Here is a 12,239-nt window from a genome sequence, read left to right as displayed (position 1 = left end):
ATTTGCTTTTAGTTTATGGATAATTATATGTTAACAAATATAATATAATTATTTATTAATAGTAATAAATACTTTAAACGCTCTAATTTTTAAAGTGAGAGTAAAAAGTCACGTCGTAAATAATAATATAAATATTTTTGAATTTTTGCCAACTTTTTTTAAATTTATTGAAATTATTTTTTATTGTCCTAAGAAATTATCTTAAAAAATAAATGATTTATTCTATCTTATGTGATATATATATATATATTAAAATAGAGTTGGGTTAATATTACTAAACCAAATACAATATAAACATATATATAATATTTTTAATATTTTAATATTACTAAAGTAAATATAATATAAATTTAATTATTATATTATCGATAGAATTTTTTAATTTTCTAACATAATGATAAAATACGACCTAAATCACTTAACTTCTTTACTAAGATTACTAATTGAGCATAAAATATAATAAATCTAGAATTATAGAGATCATGACAAATGAACAGATTCACTTAGAAAATAATTGTATAGATTCTTTGGAATATTTCCTAAATTAATTGTTAGGTCAAAATTATTTATATTCAAAGAATAGAATTAAGGAATTACATAACCATGTCCAAAATATTATTAATAAGCAACACGATTTTTATTGAAAGATAGGGACAATTATTGAAAAAAACCCGAAGTGTATCATGTTTTAATAGTATAAACTAGGTGACCGGCCCGCACCCTGTGCGAACATAACAAAATTCAAAATATAGAATAAATAGTGTATAGTTTTAGAAGTAACGGATGTTACATCTTAATACCACTGTCTTTGCGAGAAAGCATCAGTCATGAAAAAAAGCTGGTACTCAATATTTGACATGGACGAGAGGGAACAAAGTAAATTCAGTATCAAGAGGCAGTTATTGTATATATGTATAATTGCAACGTCCCAAAATAATTTGTGTGTTTAAGAAGAAAATTTCAAGAGGGATTTTATATTGTAATAAGGTAAGTCATTACAAACGAATTAAGAATTTAGAAACATTAAGGTAAATTGGCATTTAAAATTTCAATAAATGTGATAATAACTTCGACATAAAATGTTTAAAATAAATAAAGTAACTTACATTTAAACTATTCATAAGTTACTTTGCAACTTGCACATGTCAAATCAGAAAACGACATGTGCAATAGGAAAAAAACTGAAGAAAAAAAAAAGATAATATAGCTCACAATCCCAAAGAACATATAGAACCTCTTATTATAATTGAAAACATATGATAAGCCAATATAAATAATTTTATAAATTTATTTATTATTTAATAAATGATTTATAAAGCATGCATGGAATTTATTAGATATTAATAGTTATTATGATACTTTATATACAAATATAAGGCTTTCTATACGTATATAAAATCATTATATCAATTCAAATAAACATTTTTGTTTCTTATTTTATGTAATTTATAAATATACAAAAATATGATCACATTATTACTCTTTCATAGTTTCAACAATTAGTTACCATAAATAATTATTTCTAAAATTATGTAGATTATTTGGAAAGTGGTAACTGAATTATCCTTTCTTTTTAGATATAATTATAATAAATAAAATCTTCAAATCATCGGCCAATCAAATTATAATAATTTGAAAAGTTCATTTATGATCGACACGTAATAAAAAAAATCACTTATATGACTTCTCAATCAATATGTAGTAGGTTTATATTTTTATAAATAATTTATAACATTTTATAAATTATTTTAAAATTCTGATAAATTTATTCTTTAAACAACGATAAATAATTTATAAATAATATTAATAAAAATGTTTGGATTTTGTTATATTTAAAATAGTTATTATATAACTATATTCGAATACAATTCATCAAGTAGAGTATAAAACTATTATAATTATCTTATATAAAATTTCGTTCATTATATTTTATAGTTTATAAATACTGAAAGTAATAAATAAAATATTATTAATCTTTCTATAATTTAGAGAATTAGTTTCCATAAATTATTATTTGTAATATTCTTTAGATTATATGGCACGTGATGTTAAATGATTTTAGACTTACCTTAAATTTGTAGATCTAAATTAAATTAAAAAAATTAAGAAAAATCGACCAATCAAATTATAACAATTTCTTGAAACTTCACCTATGAGCGATACGTCACCAGAAATCACTAAAGTGACTTCTCATTCAAAATATGGAATAAATAATGCATAGTTTTAGAAGTAACAGATTTTATATTAACATTAATTAGAATTGTATTGTATATGTGTTGTAATTCTTCATTTAGGTGAATAAAATTATTTTTACATAAATAATATCAAAAAATTTATGTAGACATATTAAAAGAAAATATAATAAAATTGAAAATATTATCCATAAATAATATAAATTATGAAGTACAATTCTCGATAAAGAAAACAAAATCCATTAGAAACCTGCAAAAATTTCTTAAATTTTGTAAGCAATTGGCCGGGTTAACATTATTTGATAGATCTATAAGTTCCTAAATTTTATTGAACAGAAAATAATATTAAATTGACATACCGTCATCGAAATAGTCGAAATACTTGATTCGTAAGCTGTGAAGGTATACCGCGCATCCGCAAAATAATCGAAATATTAAATTGAAATAGTCGAAATATTAAATTGACATACCGCACATCCGCAAAATACTTCTCCGAAACTTCACTTGGAAATTCATCAGCTGTTCCAACAAAATTTGTTTGAAAGAAGCCACTTTTGTACGGATGCGCAGTTGTCCGATAATCACCAATAGCATCGTACAATTTGAATAACTGGACGACCTTCGCATCGTCCTGGGTTAGTTTCCCTTCAAATTGTTTGATGAGCTGTTCACCAACTGAAGCATGAATTCTTTTCCTCTACACGAAGATGAGATAAAGTTATATGAGTTGGATTGAGAAGAAATGACTAAAGACGATTATGAGTTGTAAAAAAAGTAGTAATCTACTTATTTCTTTATCAACGAAAACCATTTCGATGGTGTTTCCGGAATCTTTGTTGTAATTTCTCCACAAGTCAAGAATCCTAATCTCAATATGTCATGTATCTTTACATGGTTTTAATTGCCTCATAAAAGACACTCGATTTTTGGGAGCTTGAACTATTGCCATACTATTTTAAAAAAATTGATATCTTCACAACACTGTATTGTATTATATGTAAGACCTTGGGAGTATCTTTATATATAGTAGACTTTTCATTACAAATGACATTTAAATATTTATTTTCCGCAATAAATATTGAAATAGATTAAAGAAAGATATTAACACTACATTGTCATAAGCTGGTTTGTATTTAATATATATAAGAACTTGTGCAAGTAATGCATATTTAAAACAAGGTAAGTTATTAAAAATGAATTAACAATTTAGAAATATTTAAAAGTCGAATTAATGTGATACTAACTTGCGCAAGAAATGGTTATTCTCAATAAGGCAATTTTATATTGTCGACCTTTCAAAAATAAATGACGTTTCTATATTTGTTTTTCACAATAAATATTGAAATAGATTAAAGAAAGTTATCCCCCTATTAACTATTTCACCGGGAATTTTATATTGTAATAAGGTAAGTCATTACAAACGAATTAAGAATTTAGAAACATTAAGGTAAATTGGCATTTAAAATTTTAATAAATGTGATAATAATTTGGGCAAGAAATGTTTAAAATAAATAAGGTAACTTACATTTAAACTATTCATAAGTTACTTTGCAACTTGCGCAAGAAAAAAAAATTATTCATAAGTTACTTTGCAAAATAAATAAGGTAACTTAAAATAGTTATTTTGAAATTCTGATAAATTTATTCTTTAAACAACGATAAATAATTTAAAAATAATATTAATAAACATGTTTGGATTTTGTTATATTCAAAATAGTTATTATTTAATTATATTCGAATACAATTCATCAAGTATAGTATAAAACTATTATAATTATCTTATATAAAATTTCGTTCATTATATTTTATAGTTTATAAATATTGAAAGTGATAAATAAAACATTATTAATCTTTCTATAATTTCGAGAATTAGTTTCCGTAAATTGTTATTTGTAATATTTTTTAGATTATATGGCAAGTGGTGTTAAATGATTTTAGACTTACCTTAAATTTTTAGATCTAAATTAAATAAATAAAAATTAAGAACAATCAACCAATCAAATTATAACAATTAAATTGAAACTTCACCTATGAGCGACACGTCACGAAAAATCACTAAAGTGACTTCTTTTTTAATATATAGGGGGATCATAGCCCTTTAATTTAATATTACTTTCATATTAATTTAATTCAATATACATAATTAAAAGAAAACAATTGCACTTTTATTTGATATCATTTGTTCTTCTTGACAATCTGCACTTTTTTTTGTGAACGACAATCTTTATCATATAATCAATAGTTTTATTTCGTTGACATTGATTGGTTAAACACATTCATTATAATGAAATAGCTTTATTTCGTTGGGTTCATTAGGAATTGAACTTATACTCAGGAAATTGTAATACAACGCTCAAATCATTCATTGGCACAACAACATCGTAACGGAGAATTGGGAGGAGTAATACAATCTCCGGTTAGAAACCCTTTAGAAACACAGTCAACGAAGCACATACGTGGTGAGTACGAGTCTGTACACAGACTTTTAGCGCAAAACGTATACTTATGTTGGACCTTCTCCATTTCTGCACCTACAAACCCACATTAGAACAGTATACGATAGGCTTCAAGAAAAAACATAGTATATGATCTGGTCTACAAAAAAAAACATGGTACATGATCTTTGTCTGTTCTAGATTTTCATAAAGTTATTGCCACTAAATCATAGCTAACTGAAAAAAAATAAGTTAAAACAAAAAAAAATTACACATACCTGAAGTCAAAACGTTGTGATTTGACAACGAAGACACTAAAATTATTGCGAGACAAAAAGTCACCCAAGTTTTTGTGATAGCCATAGTAATATTTTTTATACAGCGAACAATTGTTCTTGATTCTTTTGATCTGAAAAGGATCTATTTATATTGCTTTTAGTCTTGGGAAAAGTCAACTTTACTCCTTTTATTTACCTTTTCCATTATTTGATCTTCCATATTCACTAAAATAATATTGGGTCAAAAATGATTTGTTTGTATATTTGAATATTTCATTTTATAGACATTTGGTAAATTGAATATATTAAACTTTCTAGTGAATCTGGTCAAAATAATTTATTGCCCAAATTAGAACTTTGACTACTTGCAAACCGTTAACACAAAGAAAAGCAACAAAATATTTTTTTTGACTAAATGCAAAACGATCCTTTTATTTAGTTAGAAATCTTTGACTTTTGATCAAAAAAGAAAAGAAATCTTTGACTAAGGTACTATGAACCTTGACTACTGTATTGTGAAATTTGACTAAAGTTATTACTATAAGATCTTCAACAATCTTATATATTATAATAGAAGTTACAACATTGATTCATGTGTGATTTTTTAAAAAATGGATCTAATCAACATATTCCTAGAAAGTCATGTTATAATTAATCTCCAATCTTATCATTTCAATTTTGGACATACCAGATATTTTTATTGGACTATCAATAATTGAAATTAAATAATAGATGATCCATTAAATTTATAAATAGTATAAATTAAATAAATATAATTTAATGTTGTAATACTATACCTTCATATGTTAATTTTTAAAATTATAAAGATTTTTTTCAATAACAAAAATCATATTATCTGACAATGATTCATCTTTACTACCTTAAACAAATGAAAACAAATTTTAAACTATATAGTTTATTTTAAAAATTAAAAAAAAAACTAAATATTTAATTATTTACTCGATAATGTAAATCTATGAAGCGAAAAAGTTTAATTTTTTAAAAAACTTTATAAATTTGTGAAATGTTACAATATCTTTGAATATGACAATAAAACAATATTTTACTAATCTTTATATATATAGTTACGATTTTTATAATGAAATAATAATCCAAAATATATATATAAAAGAAGATACAAATACATGTGAAAATTTAAGACAATCTATTCAATGAAAAAATATACAGTAAACTTATTATGTTTTAAAAATGGGCAATTGTCAATAATAGCACCTTTTGAAGTTTATGTCTCAAAAATAGCACTAGAATGAGAAAGTCACAAAAATGACATTTATTAAAGAGTAAAATATCTAACTGATAATACCCTTGGTTTAAAATTAAATAAACAAACTAAAATAAATAAAAATAAAAAAATAAAAAAAATAAAAATAAAAAAATAAATTTTTTTTTTCATAGTTTCTGATTATATGTTTTCAGATTCGAAATTTTTATAATTTTTTTTTTTTAAAAAATTCAAATTTTTTTTATTTTTTTTTTCAGATTTTATTTTTATAATTTAAAAATATTTTTTGAAACTGTTTTTAAAATTTTTATTTTTTTATTTTTTATTTATTATTTATAAAATTTTAAACCCTAATTCCAAAACCCCACCCCTTAACTCTAAACCCTAAGGTTTGGATTAATTAACCCTAGGGGTATAAGTGTACATTACCTCTTTAATGAAACCTATTTTTGTGACTTTGAACCTTGAGTGCTACTTTGTAAACAAAAACTTGGTTTAGTGCTATTCTAGTCTTTTTCTCTTTAAAAATTGATAGACACATATATATTATAATATATACCAATTTAAAATTAAAAACAAAATTTTTATATAAAAATAAATGGAAACAAAAATTTTAAATAAAAAAATCATATTATCTAACAATGATTAATATTTACTACCTTAAACCAATGAAAACAAATTTAAAACTATATAGTTTATTTTAAAAATTAAACAAAAACTAAATGTTTAATTATTTACTCGATAATATAAATCTATGAAGCGAAAATTTTAATTTTTTAAAATTTTTCTAAATTTGTGAAATGTTACAATATCTTTGAATATGACAATAAAACAATATTTTACTAATCTTTATATATATAGTTACGATTTTAATAATGAAATAATAATCCAAAAAATATATATATGGAAGAAGATACAAATACATGTGAAAGTTTGAAACAATCTATTCAATGAAAAATATACCGTAAATTTATTACGTTTTAATAATTGATAGACACATATATATTATAACATATACCAATTTAAAATTGAAAACAAAATGTTTATATAAAAATAAATGAAAACAAAAACCCGCGAGGTTGCGCCTTTCGAGATCTAGTTAACCTTTAAATTCATCTACCCTATATAGAGAAATTTACGGCATATGAGATGACACTTTTCAAGTTCTTATCTATACTATTAAAAGATTTTACATTTGAGTTTTTTTTTTACTCTAATTGCCCTTAGTTTTTAGTCTTGACATCACTTTCATTAAGCGTAATTAAGACTTTTCGCGCTATTCTGATACTGCATCTTTTTCACTTAAACCATTTTCATGTCTTGGCATTAAACCTAATTTTCCTAATTCAAATCCGGTCTATGCTTATTTCACTGTTTTATACTGCGTCGTTTTAGCACTTTTCGAGCCATTCCTGTTTAATACTGCATCGCTTTCCTTAAACCATTTTAATTGTTAAACCGCTTTTTCCTAAATCTAATCCGGTCTACTATTATTTCTTGTTTAATATTGTGTCATTTTCCATAAACCATTTTAATTGTTTGGTTTTAAACTGCGTTTTTCTAATTCTAATCTGGTCTACGATTATTTAGTTCCTAATACCAAATCCCAAAATGGTTAGGGTTCCAACCCCTAAATGAAATTACATGAAGTCGAGTGAAACCACATAACCTAAACCCTGAACCCTTTTTCTCAAAGTATTCTTGGATCAAATGTTCCTAATTCAAAGGCACCTTCAGTCCTACGGTTATGCCGGCAACAATCATACTGGTTCTTAGTGTCTCAACCTCCCACAAATGGCCTATCAGACCATTTGATGTCATTCACACTTTCTTACAAGAAAAACTCGAAGATGATGTCTACATGATGCAACTACCCGGGTTCACTGACAAAGAAAATCTGGAGGCTGTATGAAACTAAATATGGCGATATATGAAATAACAAGCCCCACGATCGTGGTAAAAAATTCTTCAAACGCTTCTTGTTTGACTTTGGATACGCAAACTCGTCGGCAGATGTACATCTCTTCATCTACAACAAAATTGGCACTCTACTATACATGCTCTACGTGGATGAAACCATACTCACCAGTAAGAACCAGCTAACTTAATCAGTATATCCAGGCTTTGTCCTCTTGTTTCTCTCTCAAAGATCTTGGCTCTATCTCTTATTTTTAGGCATAGAAGCACATCATACATCTCATGGACTGTTATTAACACAACATTAATACATTGCAGATCTATTACAAATAACAGATGGTGGATTGAAACTCAGTTTTAACGCCCATGTGCCCTTACAATCAGGCTCCGGGAAACCACTTGAAGATCCAACATAGTATTGCGCAACAATAGGGACTATGCAATACATTTCCCTTACTCAACCGAACATATCATTTACAGACAATAAGATGTCGCAGTACAGGCACCGGCCAACATATGAGCAATGGAATGGAGTTAAACACATAATTCGGTTTCTGTTTGGAAGAATTAAACATGCATTATCCTGTCAGCCGCAAACACACCAATACTACATGCTTACACCGACACAGATTAAGCAGAAAAACATGACAATTACACATCCACATGTGCATATAGTCTATCATGGAAAGCACTTGATTGTTTGGTCTTCAAAGAAACAATGTACAGTTGCACGCTCTTCAACTGAGGCAGAATACATGTTCATTGAATCTAAAGTATACTGGTAAATTTTGCTATTAAATACATTGTGGTGTTTGTTTTTTTAATTATGAAAACTAAAAACACAGTATCGGTTAGTGAGTACTAAATACTAATTGACTATGTTCTTTGAGGTCTGAATGACTTCTATATCTCTTTTTGAAAATGCCATAATGTATTCACCATGATGCCCCTGAGGATCCACATTATCATGCATTATAAATCCCAAGTTTAGTTTCTAGTCATAGCTTCCTTGGTGACTAACATAGGAAATATACCCGAAAATACCCATTATTCTATTGCAATATACAGTAAAAACTCTATAAGTTAATAATGTTTGGACTATGATATTCTTATAAATTTATAGAGTTATTAAGTTACAAGAACTTTTCCTTTTTAGATTTTACCTTATATAAATTAATTAAATTTTAGAAAACCGCTTTTTTAGTTATATTATTTGGTGTATATGAAATATGTTTCATGGAATTTAAATATTGATTTAGATATAATTTCAAGAAATATTATCAAAATATATTGAGGGGTTTTTGCCAAAACTAACCCACAACTTGATTTTAACCCCAAACCTATACCCAAACTTGAATCAAATGCAAAACTAACCTAAAAGCCTTGTGAAATTACAGTCCAGCCCCTTGTGACCAAACAAAAAAACATAAGATATTTTTACGAATATAGCCCTAGTAAGTCATATGAGTCGTCTGAGATGTTGGAAGTCGTCTGGACAACTTCAAAGTAAGTCTTCTGGTGTAGTTGATCTTAAAAATAATTTATAAATTTTTTAAAAAATATTTTGATAAGCGAAAAATTAAAATCATGTAATTATAAACAGTTTTAAGTGATATAAATTAAAATATAACAAAATTGAATTGTTTTCAACATAGATGAGTGTAGGTAGTGAATCATGGTATTCTTTGGTCTAGTGTTTTGGAACATATGTTATAGTATTGTATGTATTATTAGGGTTAGATTTTGGAAAGCTTGAATATTTTTTTGAAAAATTAATTTCTTACCTATACGTGTTTATTTTTGTGTATAGTAAACACTTTTGAAGTTTAATTTGATTTTATGAAGTGTTTAGTTAGTTAATTAAGTTTAGGGATTATGTTTAGGGTCTAGACGACTTATATTTCAGTCGTCTGGTGAAGAAATTAAAACAGACGACTTACATGTAAGTCGTCCAAATATTCCCGCCTAAAATTAAAAAAAAAAATATTTTCCCACTTAAATAATTTAAACCAGATGACTTACTAAGTCGTCTGGAAAGTCATCTATTTTAGTTTCCCGCTAAAAATATTTTAATTTCCCGCTAAAAATATTAAAGTCTTCTGGACGACTTACAAATAAGTCGTCTTGTAAGTCGTTTGAATCAAAAGTATTTAACCTAATTGGATTTTTTGTCTCCCTATATAAAGAAAAATTTATACATTCTCTCTCCTCCTCTCCAATGGCTGCAACAAAAATGTAATGTTCATCATTCTAAAACTCTTCAACCTCTCTCTAATCTCTTTGACTTGAAAACACCAAACATTAAATGAATTTTTCAGTTTTGTCTCATGTATTTCCTACTAATCTATCTCTTTTGCAGGTTTTTAATCAAATGGTACTCATCTTCCACTAATTTAAAGGTAGATCTATTAATTTTAGATATGTATTTTTGTGTGTTCTATAAAAGTAGATTTATCTAATCTTCCACTCATTTTCTCTGTTTTTAAATCATTTGAACGTTTTTGGATATGCAGGTTTTTAAGATCTGGATTTGATATGCAGGTTTTTCAGATCTGGAAGACTTCTGAGAAGACTTATATGTTAGTCGTCTAAAATATAAGAAAGTCGTCTGGACTTCCAGGAAGTCGTCTGGACTTCCTGGAAGTCATCAAGACTTCATGGAAGTCTTCTGACGAAGTCTCCCTTTCATAATAGATCTGAGTGTTTTGGTAAGTTTTTATGTCTGGTTTTTCTTCATTTGGTAACTTCTTGTTGTATAAAGTTCTTACTTTTTTTCCCAAACTAAAACTCTCCAAACCCACTCTAATCTCTTTGACTTTAAAACACCAAACTTTATATGAATTTTTCAGTTTTGTCTCATGTCTTTCTTACTAATCTATCTTTTTTACAGGTTTTTAATCAAATGGTACTCATCTTCTACTCATTTAAAGGTAGATCTATTAATTTTAGATATGTATTTTTTTTGTGTGTTCTATAAAGGTAGATTTATCTAATCTTCCACACATTTTTTTCTGTTTTTAAGTCATTTGAATGTTTTTGGATATGCAAGTTTTTCAGATCTGGATTTGATATGCAGGTTTTTCAGATCTGGAAGACTTTTGGGACGACTTACCTGGTAGTCGTCTAAAATATAATGCACTAGACGACTTCCAGGAAGTCTTCCAGACTACTTCCATTTCAGTCGTCTGGACTTCCTGAAAGTCGTCTGGACTTCCTAGAAGTCGTCTGGATTTTCTGGAAGTCTTCTAACAAAGTCTTCTTCCATATCAAGTGGAGTCCAACCTTGTCTTTGTAGAAGAATGATCTATAATAGTTTTGTTTGTGGTATGTTTTGTGAATTGCATGTCTACTCTTTTAGTTGTGAATTTTTTTGTAAAATCAGTAATAGTGTTTCCCAAGATGTAATACATGTGCTAACAATGTGTTTACACATTTACAAATCAATGAAATAATAGATTTCAGTAGCTTTTTTCTTATATTTGGATCTCTCATATGCAATAATAAACTCCAATGGCCTTTTTTCATCTTAATGAACAAGAATGTTGGTAGCTTCATATTGATATAACATTTTAAGAAGCATTTTAACCCTTCTTCCAACTCGTAACAATAATCATCATTAGTGTCTATAACAATAATACTTTAGAGATGGAAACAAACAATAGTAACTAGTCAAGGCATATCATATTTTTTATTTGAAAAACTTAGTCAAATTTAGTAAAACTAAGGGAGAGAACATATTTTGTAAATATGAGTTTTACATATCTTGAAATTACTTATCACTCTTAAAAATACAAGTTATTCAAAAAATAGCGTAGAAGACTTTAAAACTAGCAGAGAACACTTCCATGGAAGTCTTCTCGGATCAGTTAGAAACTTTAATTAACGTGAATATTGGTAACCTCATAAATATCACCAATTAAGTTATAAATTTCATTCAGTAGCCCAAATATTCATTAAGAAACATGAATTAACAAGAAAATGTTAAAAAGTCTTTATAGTTTTAGAGAAAATGCAAGTTTATTAAACATTGACGCAGACGACATCCACGGAAGTCATCTAGTAGACTTCCAGAGAAGTCGTCCATTTAGGTCGACGCGGACGACTTCAATATGAGTATTCCAGACGACTAAAATATAAGTCGTCTGGTCAACGCAGAGGTTATTTTTGCAATTGA

This window comes from Brassica rapa, chromosome A02, assembly GCF_000309985.2.
Source record: "Brassica rapa cultivar Chiifu-401-42 chromosome A02, CAAS_Brap_v3.01, whole genome shotgun sequence".
NCBI lineage: Eukaryota > Viridiplantae > Streptophyta > Magnoliopsida > Brassicales > Brassicaceae > Brassica > Brassica rapa.
Note: the sequence above shows the minus strand (reverse complement) of the source record.